Source organism: Dermacentor albipictus, chromosome 6 (assembly GCF_038994185.2).
Source record: "Dermacentor albipictus isolate Rhodes 1998 colony chromosome 6, USDA_Dalb.pri_finalv2, whole genome shotgun sequence".
Lineage (NCBI taxonomy): Eukaryota > Metazoa > Arthropoda > Arachnida > Ixodida > Ixodidae > Dermacentor > Dermacentor albipictus.
This window is the reverse complement of record NC_091826.1, coordinates 100,496,724-100,510,462: the sequence shown is the minus strand read 5'-3', so window position 1 is coordinate 100,510,462 and position 13,739 is coordinate 100,496,724. Positions and strand designations below refer to the sequence as shown.

Here is a 13,739-nt window from a genome sequence, read left to right as displayed (position 1 = left end):
AAGCCAGTATAATGAAATGCGAGAAACAAAAGTTCTGGATTACTTACTAAAACACTGTGCAAATGGGTAATTTATTCAGACAAGGTATATGGAGGCAACCCATATATTTAATTGTTGATAATTACGTTTCAATAGAAATGAAAGGCTTGGAACCAGCGCTGCATTTGCATTTAACGAAGACGCCACCACAACGTAACTCCCATTATCAGCATCGCTATAACATGGTGGAAGCCTAATTGGCACTGCATATATTGCACATATAAAAATATAGATTTAATATAGACTGCAACCACTGTGGAACACCTATAACAGGGTCACCGTAAGACAATGACGACTCATGGTACTGCATATATTCCCTGCAGAAGACCTAGAACCAACGAAATAAAATGTTTACTAGTAGCAGAGACAGGAGGCATATTGAACATCACAATATAATGGCATCAGGCATTGGTGTCAACATAATGCTGAGAACATTGCGGCAGTTGTGGTTTTCAAGAATCATCAAGCGAAGCATGCAGAAATGTATTACCCAATTCCACGGCATCGAAGACCTAAAATTCCATAAGCTAGGGTGTCAAGCTGTACACTCCAGGCGGTTTCTTTAATTGAAGTCGACATAGTATTCTTCCATACCAGCCAGGGTATTTATCTATTTTCCTGTTTTCACTGCTCTCTTTTCACATGTTCATTACTGACTACCTTCTCCCCCTTCGGCGTAGCTCATGATGAGATCGTGGTTTTTACGCAAAAGCCACCAAATTTCATCTATTTCATTTAGTGTTGAGAGGCCAGAGGTGTTTACTAATTATCGACGAGAACTTGCCAGCACGTAAAACATCATCATTATAAATAATTATTTCAAAGGCAGACCTATTAATATTAGACTCATTGCATGGAATTAAGCTACGATGCTGTTCAACTGGAAGGCTATACTTCATTTTACATGAACCATCAGAATAGGCGAGGAGGCGGTGTCGCCCTTCATGCTAAAAATAATTGTGATTATGAAATTGCGCCAGAATTTTCATTCATAAGTCATGAATGCGAAATGCTAACTGTCAAAAAGACGAAGAAGGTGTTGTCAGTAATATACCACCCTCCGAATGGCAGTGTCGATAATTCTTTAGGTTGTCTTAGTAAACTTTTGGAATTCAGGTTAGTTGAAAATGTTCACTTTGCTATGGAGGTGATTTCAACATAAATATTTTGGAGGACAATAAGTATGTACACGGCATAAACAGCCAACTACTTTCTTCTGGCTCTAATAATGTCATTACTATGCGAACCAGGGTTACTTTTTCCACTTCATCTGCCATCGACCTTCTCGTTACAAATACGTACACCTGTATGTGCTACGGGTCCAATTTCCTATATTAGTGATCATTGTCCAGTTTTTGTAGTGTATTCTAAGAGTAATAAACAACACAACGAATTAATTACTTATCAACATATATCCAATGACGCACTGTATTCATTTGGCCAGGCTGTAATCACGTACGACTGGAATTTCGTGTTAAGAAAAAAAGAACCTAAACAAAGCATATGACAGGTTTCTTGAAGATTTTGAGCGCATTTTCATTTTCCTTTCAGACTGGTCAAATGTTCAAAAAAGGTACGAAAACCGTGGATCACCAACGAGCATGTCAAGCTGATAAAAAACAATAACCGTCTTTATCATACTTTCCTTCACTCGAGATCAGAAATTAAACTTAAGGAATTTAAGAGAGGAAGAAATAGATTGAACATAATACAAAGGCAAGCGAAAATAGATTACTATCAACGTGTTTTTTCTCAAATTAACAACAAGCATCCGGATGTGGTTTGGAACGTAATAAATAGCGGCTGAGGTCATGAAACTAAAAGCGAAATACCCAAATCGATAACAGATAATGATCTTGAACCTAGTGGTAAAGCGCTGGCTGACCACTTTAATACTAATTTTGTGAACGCAGGCCTAACGTTCAGCCATGACCCCCAAGTTGCTTATTCATTGAATAATAGTATTCCTAATAATATATTTATGAAACCAACAAATTAACATGATGTGTTTACAACAATAATGAATTTAAATTACAGCAACGCTTTAGATATCGATAATTTGCAAATCAAGCCGGTGAAATATGTTATGAAACACTCGCCCTCCACTCCTGCGTTGGTTCACATATTCAATTTATCAATAGAGTCGGCTACTTTCCCAGATCGTATGAAACGAGCCAGAATTTCGGTGTTATTCAAATACGGTGATGTAAATAAAGCATCCAATTACCGACCAATACCTGTTCTACCAATTTTTTCCAAAGCACAAGAAAAAATTAGTTCTACACGCCTAACAAAGTTTCTCGTTAAGCATGACCTTACAACAAATTCGTAATTTGGCTTTAGGAAGGGAAGAATAACGGAGACAGCTATTTTATCCTTGAAAGAAAATATTGTGTTAGCTATAGACGAAGCGAATTTCGCCCTAGGCATCTTCTTTGACTTCAGCAAGGCGTTTGATTGCCTCAATCATGACATTCTTATATCTAAACTTTCTATGTATGGAGTTCGCGGCGGTGCCCTCACCTTGATGAGGTCATACTTAAAAAAAAGTACTGAATGTGCATGTATCAATTATGTCCAATATTCTTTCTTGTCAATTAAAAACGGGTTGCCACAAGGAAGTGTTTTGGGCCCACTATTATTTATATTAGTAAATATTATATTATATTAGTAAATATATTTATATTAGTAAATATTGATGCTACAGTTGATTTCTTAGATGATAGTAATTTGGCTTTAGGAAGGGAAGAATAACGGAGACAGCTATTTTATCCTTCAAAGAAAATATTGTGTTAGCTATAGACGAAGCGAATTTCGCCCTAGGCATCTTCTTTGACTTCAGCAAGGCGTTTGATTGCCTCAATCATGACATTCTTACATCTAAACTTTCTATGTATGGAGTTCGCGGCGGTGCCCTCACCTTGATGAGGTCATACTTAAAAAAAAAGTACTGAATGTGCATGTATCAATTATGTCCAATATTCTTTCTTGTCAATTAAAAACGGGTTGCCACAAGGAAGTGTTTTGGGCCCACTATTATTTATATTAGTAAATATTATATTATATTAGTAAATATATTTATATTAGTAAATATTGATGCTACAGTTGATTTCTTAGATGATAGTACTTTAGTCTTTACTGGGAAGGATGCGAACTAATTATTGGATGTAATGTGCTGCTACGTAATCTGTCTGAGTGGTCACAGTTAAACGGAATCAGAATTAATCCTGCTAAGACGAAAGCTGTTTTTTTTAGAGCAAGAAAAAAAATGTTTGAACTGCAACATTCGATAACTTATTTAGATAACAATATTGAGCTAGTGAAACAAAATAAAATACTTGGTATAATCTTTTCCGGTCATCTAATTTGGTATGCTCATTTTAATCAACTTCACAGTAAATTTTCTGCAGTAGCCGGGGTGCTGGCTTGTTGTAGAGCACTCACGCCGATAAAAACAAAGTTGCCAATTTATCATGCATTGTTTACCTGCCCATTGAATTATTGTAGTTTAATTTGGGGGACCGCAACACTAACAAACATGCATAAAATTATTACATTACAAAAGGCACTCCTCCGGCACATTGCCAGTACCAATCCCCTATCGACGACAAAAACTTGGTCAGAGAAATACCAAGTTATATGGGTAGACTGCTACTACGAATATCGCGTTTTACATATGTTTTTGCAATATAATTAATTGGCTTACATACATAGCGGCCTTGACGCGCCATAATATACCAGTACATCTAAGAAACCCTGATCCTTGGTATGTACCACGTTTCCACACTGAATACAGATTGCCATATAAACACAGTTTACCAAAAATCCTTAATAATTACACTGACACTTCTAGTTTTTCTCGCAGGGAATTGAAGATGTGTTTTGTTCACATGTAAACATATATATTTCATGTATAATGATTCTAGTTATGTGGTGCCCTTTGATGATTCCTTTTCTTAAGCTTATCCAATATCCTTGAATGTTGTTTGTTTCTGTGTCGCAAGATAATTATCCTGTCAGAGGCTTATATTTGAAAATGTTACAATTGTTTTTGTTTGATGTTTTCATATGTTTGACGTTTTAAAGTACTCTCTGTTCTCGTCCTGCCATGTACAACGTCTCTTGGGTCCAATCAAGCTGCTTATGGCAGCTTTTAGCCCAGGAGGACATTTCTAGTGTGTACAAGAAGAAATAATAAAGTTAAAGTTGTAGTTGAAGTTGAAGGACGCATGAGTCTTCTTGCACGTTCTGCAGATGTCCATTAAATACAAAACTAAATACCACGTGATATAAAAAAATGCTATGCTATTGTGATATCTTTAAGCTGCTGCCTTTGTTCACAAAGGGGGCGGAGCATCCCTCACGCCGTCATTTGAATGGCTTTTCCTTCAGCCTCCTGTTACACATTACCGTGGCGAAGCAAATAAAAAAAAATCAAATGAATCACATGCCCTTTTGGAAGCCCTGATATCCCAGGACTTACAAACGTTCCGCATACGAACGAGCACAACATTTAGCTGGTTGTGCTGCCGCTGCGCCTTGTTATCGCTATCATGAACCACCGAGAGTGAAGCGTATCGCTGGCGTAAATCGCATGGCCAACGCCTGCACATCTGCCCTATCAGCTTTTAAGCGGCTGCACAACCTTCTGACTTCGAAAAATTGGCAAATCTGGAACGGCGTGCAGCACCATTGGGAGAGCGCCGGGCTGCAAAAAGAGGACGAAAAGGGTAGTGCCAAGCAATTGTAGACCCTAAAAAGATAAGGGCGATGAGCACGGGCTAAACAGTGGGGTTCTAATGATTCGCTGGGTAAATGTTGATTACATTCCTGTAATCTGTATCTTTCCTGTCTCGTTTTCATATTCATGACTCACTCATTTCATATCTTATAAACATCGAAATTAACGCGCAGGTATGTCGGCCTTATTTTGCATATTTTGACCTTGTCTTTTGCGACTCAGGACTGAGGCTTCTCTTTTCTTGACCAAGAGGCCATGGGGTAAAATTAGGAGAGTGCGGTCTATGGGACACTGCGGCTGATATTCCTCAAGTGCTGCGATTAGTGCTGCTTACGTCCGTAACATTAATTTTACCTACTGTGGTATTAATTCCTTCTTCTCGGGGACATGGCTCAAGCTGCCTTTCGGGCACCATTTTCTTACGCGAGCACTATTTAATCCTAGAAAACTAGCTCCATTTTCCAAATGTGTGCCGTGCGGCGGCTTCGCCTCGGCGTAACACTATAAGTGGCAGTGCACCCTTTACAGGGGTAAAACACGTTGCGTTTAATTTTCAACTGTATTGGCGGCAAGTACTCCCGCAGCTTCAATTTTAACGCGATAGCGTTAAGGAGCTCGTGCCGCAGAAAAGCCGGTGTCGTCGGCGTCGGTGTCGGCGTCCGCGGCGTTGACCGTGAGCGATAAATCACGGCAGGCACTTCATAAATAAAAAGCAACTTCCAAGATGGGCCAGGTGGGAATCGAACCAGGGTCTCCGCAGTGTGAGACGGAGACGCTACCACTCAGCCACGAGTTCGATGCTTGAAAGTGGTACAAACGCGCTTCTAGTGAGCGCGGTGTTGCCTTAAAACGTGCCGTAGAAAGTTATACTGCGGTGTATATCGGTAATTATGAGCATGTAACTTACAGAAGTCGCATTTACACGAGTAGCGAAGTACGTTTCCGCTAGATTTCTTCTGCGCTTACCGCACACGCAGCCATCTTGCGCAGCACACGCAGCCATCTTGCGGCAAACACAGAAGACCCCCTCCTCTCAGTGTACGGGGCTGCCCCGACAGGTGGCACGCTGTGCGCGGACCGGGGCCAGGCGCGTCGTTGCCTCGACTCCCTCTCCCCTGACGACGCTTCGCCGTGCTCCCACGCGGGTTGCAAAATCAAGCGCCGTTCCTTTCTTTAGATTACTATCTATCTATGTCTCTGCCCGTGCTGATCACGACGTTTGGCTGGCGTAGATCGTTTCCCCCTCCGAGACACCGAGTTCTTTGGTTCGTACCGTTTGCTCAGGCGCACGTTTCGTTGCCGCGCCGAACGCTGCGTTGCTCGACGCTCTCCGTGTGATAGGTGGCCGCAAAGTCCGATGCGGGGCGCCTCGTAAGTGATCCCTGCGCCGTAGCGCATTGTCTTACACCCCTTGGCGGGTCGATGGGAACGCTGTCGCGTTCCACTCTTGAAGGCGAAGCTTAAGCGTCCTCCAATTTTTACATACTTTACTCTACATTATTGCTTCTTCGGGGAGCCACCAAAACTGCCTTACAGAGATAATTGCCTCGCTCGAGCCTTGCTTATTCTAAGCGATCGAGCTCAATTACTCAGGACGGTGTCGTACGGCGGCATTACATCACCATGCCTATATCATAGTGGTGTACCCTGTGTACGGGGCTACTGCAGTGAGGTTAGTTTCTTTCGCTATGTTCGCGTTATATACTGGCACACGATCATATTTGCCTACTGTACTTAAAATATGGCATCATGTCTTGTTGAGATCTCCATTGTGACCCCTCTTGCGACCCGATACAACGCTCTGGAGGAGTGAAAGGCCCGTCGTTTTTTTTTTCTAGAAGTGCGAACTAGAGAGCCAGATTCCAGACACGCCTTACCGGTGGGAACCGTGCTAATAAAACCAGCTCACCAAAAATAAATCGCAGTTCCTTCCAAACGGCGCAACACCAATTGCAATACCAAATTAGGGGACTTCTATACAAAGTAACGATGGTAAAAGTATCGGCCGTATCAAATTCTCAACATTCCCTGACTAACTAAATTAACATGCATCGTGTCACGCCTGCACAAGGAAACACGGATACATCACACAATTACCGCGGAATCTCGCTGTCAAAGCTCTGGAATTGAGGAAGGAAGGGAGCAGCAGTGAGCGAATTGACCTTCATGCTACTTCTCGCTTACACGAGAACTAAAGGCGACAATGCAGCGCACGACACAATATGTCCCCGCCGCCGACAGTTTTCAAGATAGAACCCGTGCAGCCGAATGGGTCCTATCTTGAGTGATAACTGTTCCTGGTTACCCGCACTGTGTAAACAAAGCGGCAGCCGCCAAACCAGCCTTGTTTCCACAAAAATTTAGTGTCCTGGTGCGGCAGCGTAGAATTGGTAATGTATTCACTAATTTGCTTGTTGGGCAGAATTGAGGTCTCCAATGGCATATGAGGTGCTGGTAGTCAGATATCTTATAGAGGTTCGCATCAAGGGCTCGAGTATTGCCTGCGCAAAAAGCACCTGTGGCGTATGAAAAGGGGCCAAAGGACATCAAAAATAAAATTAGCTGAGCAATAAATACTGTCTGATGTCTTCTAAGATGTGATTCACGCAGTCGCCGGAAGGTTTGGTCTGTTAGTAGTTGAAACCTAGCAACTGACCAAAGGACCGCGGAATTGTTCTTTTCGTGTTCGGGATCTGTGGATTATACCCACTTATAGGGGCTCGTCAATGCTCCGGAGGACAAACCAAAATGAATATGGAATGTAAACTTCACTTTCAAGTTTGCGACAACTCAATAATTCCATGAGACAGATGCAACGAAACCAATGACGTCATCTAGATTGAAATTGTAATTTTTACTGAAGTAGGTTCGGTTTGACTCCTTGCCTTCAAGAGAGAGAGCTTATAGGATGAAAGGGAGAGAGTTTGGCCTGAGCTAGTATGGGCTGAGCTTCCACTTTTCTCAGAGGAGAAATGAAGGAAGACAAAAAGGAGTGATGAAAGACGAGAGTGAGAAAGGAGGAGCAGATGACCCATATATGCGATAAAATCGTAACACAGTGATTTCCTCAAGGTCTCGAGTCTAATGCGGTGCTCTAGAACTATTCCAGCACAGCCCTTGTAGTTTTTGCAACTGTACGCGGTCACAGACGATTGTGACAAAACAATACATTCAGACAATGTTTCCTTGCCAATGCTTGCAAGCGTAGAAGTTCGGCTCTTTTATATTAAAGCGAAGCCTTCTTGGCCTCTTATTTCAACTTTCCCACTGCTGCGGTCGCACACACCGCGTCGGCGGGTGGTTCAGAGCGTGTACATGGATGAAAAGCGCGAGTCAGAGAGGAAACGCGACAGGAGAAACGCATTCTCGTCCCACTGCGTCGAATGTGCACAATACCCTCTGGAGCTCCCTGGCTGTAATTATTCGTGAATCCTCTCAGAATCATTGCAGCAACTGCAGCTCTTCCCTTTCTACAAAGGTGCGAGGCCAGAGGGGACGCAGATAGAACTGTAGAGAAGTGAAGAATAGCAGAAACAGAGGGAGGAGAAGAGGCAGTTCCCGTAAAAGAGAGGGGGGCAGATGACGTGAGGAAGGCAAGGAAACCCTACTACTATAAAATAGTGGTTGCAGGGAAACAGGATAAGCTTAAGTTAAACATACGGTGCAGTACGTTGCTGCTATTTCTGAAATATAAACGTCATGCAAATGTGTCAAGCGGGCGATATACGCAGAGGGTGCAGAAACACAGCCGCATTAATTAAAGCGCACCGCAGGGTCTAGGAGACACTACGTAATCAGTCGACCGTCAAAGCTACATTTATATGCCGCTGCGTTAGCGTTGCGGCTGTGGCTTTGCTAAAGGTCATGGATTTAATCCCAGTCGCGGCAGCCGCATTTTTGACCAGGGCAAAATAGTAGATGCACATGCACTTAAATTTTCGAGACCTTAAAGAACTTCACGGTGTATAAATTAATACGGAGTCCGCCATGACCACTACCGCCTCGTAATCCGAGTGTCGTTTCGGAACGCACAGCCCCATAATCTAATTCAACTCTAATCCTCCCGCCATAATGCGATGTGCCATGTGAGGCGATGACAATGCTGAACCTTCACAGATGTTTTAAATATGGTGCACAACAAGGCATCAAGCAAACACGCTATGTAATAAGGAACAAAGACAGAGCGCCTTGCACTCTCTTTCCTCCTTCTTAGTGGGTGGTCATTGTTGGCGTTTCATCATTTGAACAAAAAATGAAAACACATCTCCCTGTGTGTTCTGTGTGCTACGCAGACAAACAGCAGTGGTGCATGCAAGGTAATGTTGAACATCAACTCACCACTTTCGTATTAGCGTAAACGTTGACAGCTTTAACTATCAACATCACCACTAATTATCATGAATCAAAGCATTCAGCACTGAAACTTCGCTTCCATCGATTCCCACAGTGCATGGGATCTACATAATTTTTGCCTCAACCTGATTCGCTAAAGGCGCGATCTTGCAAGGTTTCAGTCTTATCGCACTTACCCTCAATGTTATCACAGTGGCATTCAAACCACGGTACATATATTTTGGAGTGTCGTGGGATTGAAGTTCACATGAAGCGACTTTTGGAAAGTTGCTTTGGAAAACTTAGGCTTAGCTTCACGCTCTCCGTGATAGTCTCCTTCGAAGCGTTGCACATGAACGTACGTTGTGCCATGTCTAATTTCATAAGAGTGCAAGAAGATGCCAAACGAATTTTCTCACGTTTGTTGTTATTATTGGCCAACAATACGACTGGCAACTATTCCCTAATATGGCCCTAAAATACATATTAACAGAGTTCAATGACCCGAGCTTCCGTACTACGAGTGCTCAATAAAGTGTCTATTATTTTTTGTCAGGTTCTCCTTATTTACCTATTCACTCTCAGTTTTTCCTTTTTATCCTAATACTTTGCGGTTCATGAATTCTACCTTGTATATTGTAAAATCCATAACCACTGAGATCAACCAAATAACCTTGCATGAGACAACAAATACACAGACATCAACCACAACCTTTGCGCATAATTTAGGGGCGCGGTTTCCGTCAGGTGTATTACAATATTGAAAAATTGCACCAACATCCACATCAGGATTTTGGGTGAAACACAGACTTCGGTCATGCATCGTACTCCATTTTTATTCCAAGAAGGATCTCCAACGGCATCTGCGTTCATTTCCGAGTCTCAATAACCAGCGGCTATGGACGCCGCGCCGAGCGCTCGCTCGCGACGGGAGTACCCCGAAGAGATGTACTCTCGAAAATAAATCTAAACCAACTGATCCCTCACTTAGGCTAACCGCTTCAGGAGACCCACGATATAATTTTCCTGCCACCAGCTAATATTAATAGAAGCGCATCAGAATAAATACTGCTGGATTTTCTGAAATGGATGTGGCGTAACTTGAGACTTTTCGTCATCCTGTGATTTCTTGTTACTCTGAAGTGGGACGGAAAAACGAATTAATCGCGAAAGTGATTATTACTGAACAGGCAACGAAGACATCGTTGAACAGATATTATTAGTGCCGCTATAGTGCAGAGGAAACAAAAACTTCATTGACTTTTTCGCTACTGCTACCTTTCCCCCAGCTCACGGTAGGCAATCGGAATGTCTTCAAGTTAACCTGTGTGCCTTTTCCATCTCATTTCTTTGCCTCTCGGTGAACGTTATCAGGGCTTTAGACGACGAAATACACTATGACAGATGTTAGTTATTATCATGCCCACCATCATCCTCATGGTACGGGTGTTTCAGGCGCATGTTGGGTACATGCCATGCCTTGGGAAGTATCCGCCATATTAAGGGAATCATCATCATCGTCATCATCGTCATCATCACGCGCCTGCTTTTGACGCTATTGTTTTCTGCGGAATCCTGTAACGGTGGGGCAAGCAAGTGTACATTAATGCTGTGCTTTTCGCTTGTCCTTTTTGACCGTTCCTGAAGTTTGCAACCTGCGGTGTGTTTTCGACCGAAGCAGGCTAGCTTGGAGACGTACTTTTATTCTGGCATAACGGGCATTTGCCCTAGGCAGTTTGCATTACTTTTCTTGGTATACTGTTGAGCGTGCTTTTTGTCCATTTGTACCGGCTGCGCCTCTGTGGTACTGTTATAAAGTCAATCATTGCAATAAATAAGGCCAGGAAGGTGACAGGGACGTAATCTTGAGACGGCTGATGGCTTCTCTTCCTGAAATTCAATAACCGTGGTCATTTCTGCCTTAATTGTATTCGGTGTGGTGAACCATCGGACGCGTGCGCTCAATGCAATTACAAAGGTTCTGCTTTTGCTTGTTGTCTGGTATGCGGCTGATAATCTGACTTACCTTCAGAGAAATACGTAGTTGACGGAGTTGAAAAAGTCTACGTCCCGAAAGGATGGTACGTGCGTTTACAACGGTACACCCGGTTTCGGTGTGCATGCTAGCGTTTTTTGTTTTCTTCTCGTTCCATTGAAAAAATGTTACGATGTGTTTTCCTAAAAGCTCTCTGGGGCTGTGCCGTAAATATTCACATAAGTTGCGGTTCTTATGGTTCTGCTTTTACCACTGTAATTTTTTTTTATTTTTAGAGCTGTGATCTTCCTCCCACGAGTAAAAATCCGTCGATGCACTAGGTACTAGCCTCCTATCAATAGTCTGAATACGGTACTTCTTGACCATTCGCATGACTAAAAAATGATAGGAGATACACGGCGCTTCTTTTGAACATATGTCATTGTTTTCTCCCTAGGAAGTCAGCTCTTAAGCGTACCTGTTGGAGGTACGTTTAAGCGGACTCTCCAACACCAACATTCTTAAAAGAAAGAAAGGGAGGGAGTGAGAGTAGGGAGAGTCCTCGAACCCTGCAAATGCTCTATTTCTCTGCCTGTACAAAAGGCGGGACCTAACATAAAGGATACAAAAACCTGCTTTCTGCGTTTCATAGAGAGAAATTAAATGTGCTTGTGTCGGTGGGGTACGTGTCATGAATACGCGAAAATTTCGTAGGAGAAAGCTTGAATAAGCAAGCGCTCTCGTGTTTCCCTCTGGGTTATATCTCAGGAGAATAGTTTTTGGTTCATAATGTTTGAGGATTGGAAACTTACGGAGTCTTGGAAATGATTTTTTGCTGAATAAGCACCCTAACGAAAAGTAAGTTGTCAATGCCGTTTGTAAAAAAAACTAAACGGGGCTAGAGTCTTCCTTATTCAGCAAACGCACAAGTCAAATAACTCAACCATGTGAACGCGCTCAACGACATTATAAGCGCACTAGTTTTTTTCTCTATTAGAGCGCATACAGCAAGGAATATTTGTCTTCTCACCACGTGGCTAGGTACTGCCACTGACGCTAGAAATCGCTAGGAATTTTGCAAGTGGTCCCCTTACCCACTCTAACCCACTTCGTATGTGCATGATGACTCATTCGGCGTACGCATTCTGTCTCATTGCTTCCATTGCAGTGGGAACATGCCTTTGCTGAGAGCGTCACTCGCTCTTACATTATCCACGATATTCACGGAGGTCACGCCGATATCATGGTATCGATACACCCTTAGTAAAGCATTGAAGGGGGCTAGTTGGTGAACGTTCATGGTTATATTGCACTCAGTTTTACACAGACGATATTAAGAAAGGACAGGACCTGGACGGACGTAGCGCAAACTACCAACTGTTTAATAATGTTAAATAACGCGCTTATATACAAGGAGATATGGCGCGAGGGGGGGGGGGAGTATACAAGATATGACAAGTTCACGGAATGTGATCATAGTTCGGGTAAGGCATACATGGTTCACTGGCACCCGTTCGCCCTGGCAACTCAACCTCAGCTTTGATAAGCGCGATGGACGGAGTGCTTACGCACATTTCTTTTTCCTTTGCTATCGTAAGCGCCTCCCATATTTCTCGCTCCGTTTTTGTTTTTGATGTGCCAATGACTGTGGCGCTTTCTAGAAGCGGAGAGCATTTGCATTGTTTGCAATGTGCAGCCAGGTTGCTGGGTGCTGTCAGAAGCTGGCACGTGTATTTGTGCTCCCGTAACCTATCATTTAGACAGCGTCCAGTTTGCCCGATGTATACTTTCCCGCAATCTAGTGGGATTTGGTAAACAACTGCAGTTGCACATTCCACGTACTTTGTCACGTGCTTAGTTTGACAGATCGTAGCACTAGTGTTTGCCTCTTTGGATCCTGCATTAAACAGTTGGTAGTTTGCGCTACGTCCGTCCACGTCCTGTCCTTTCTTAATATCGTCTGTGTAAAACTGAGCGCAATATAACCATGATCGATACATCCTTACGTTGTCTCCAATGAAGACGCTGTGCGAAATCTGAAGGCATGGGCGAGTACTCAAGTTTCCTTTAAATTTTGATGCTATAAGCGAATGGAACGTATGTTTATTGATATCTTTGCATATAGGGGTGGACTGAGTTCATTGTAAGCATACTAATATCCTGCCATCGCTCTTTTCCAGAAACGCGAGGTGTCCTAATGGATTGAAGCCGACGAATGGAGAGCCCCCTGAAGCTCAAATGAATGAAGTAATTGTCGAACCAATAGGCGACGACGTTTCATAGAAAGAATTTGGTTGAAATTGCTTCTTTTCATACATTAAACATTCTTACATAATATGGGAGATGGCTCCATTGCTTGAAAATATTCTAAAGCATCTGAGTCATCGACCATGCGTGACGCTGTCTACAAGTTATTGGCAACTGTACCCTAGCAGCTGTAACCTGGCCAGTAGCAAACACGCTTGCCCACCCGAAGCCACTTACGATTGCGAGAATCTACATGAAACTGCACTGTCTCATAGTGAACGAAACACTTAAGAAAAATGTTCAGTCGAAATAGATTGAAACATACAGCTTCCCTATAACATAATTTGTCATTCGTTGCGAAAAGGAATCTTTCGTGAGTAAAAAAAGCTGAAAACAAAGTCGGAG

General features: G+C 42.8%; 1 protein-coding gene across 3 annotated transcripts in view; it reads left to right on the top strand.

The window, feature by feature from the left end:
- The window catches only part of LOC135913647 (uncharacterized), a 186,325-nt gene extending 172,896 nt beyond the window's left edge, over window positions 1-13,429 (top strand). For all 3 annotated transcript variants that reach the window (XM_070541112.1, XM_070541114.1, XM_065446189.2), the window contains one exon: window positions 13,268-13,429. The gene's annotated coding sequence lies outside the window, so the exon portion shown is untranslated. The remainder of the gene's footprint in view (window positions 1-13,267) is intronic.
- The last annotated feature ends 310 nt before the right edge of the window (window positions 13,430-13,739 follow it).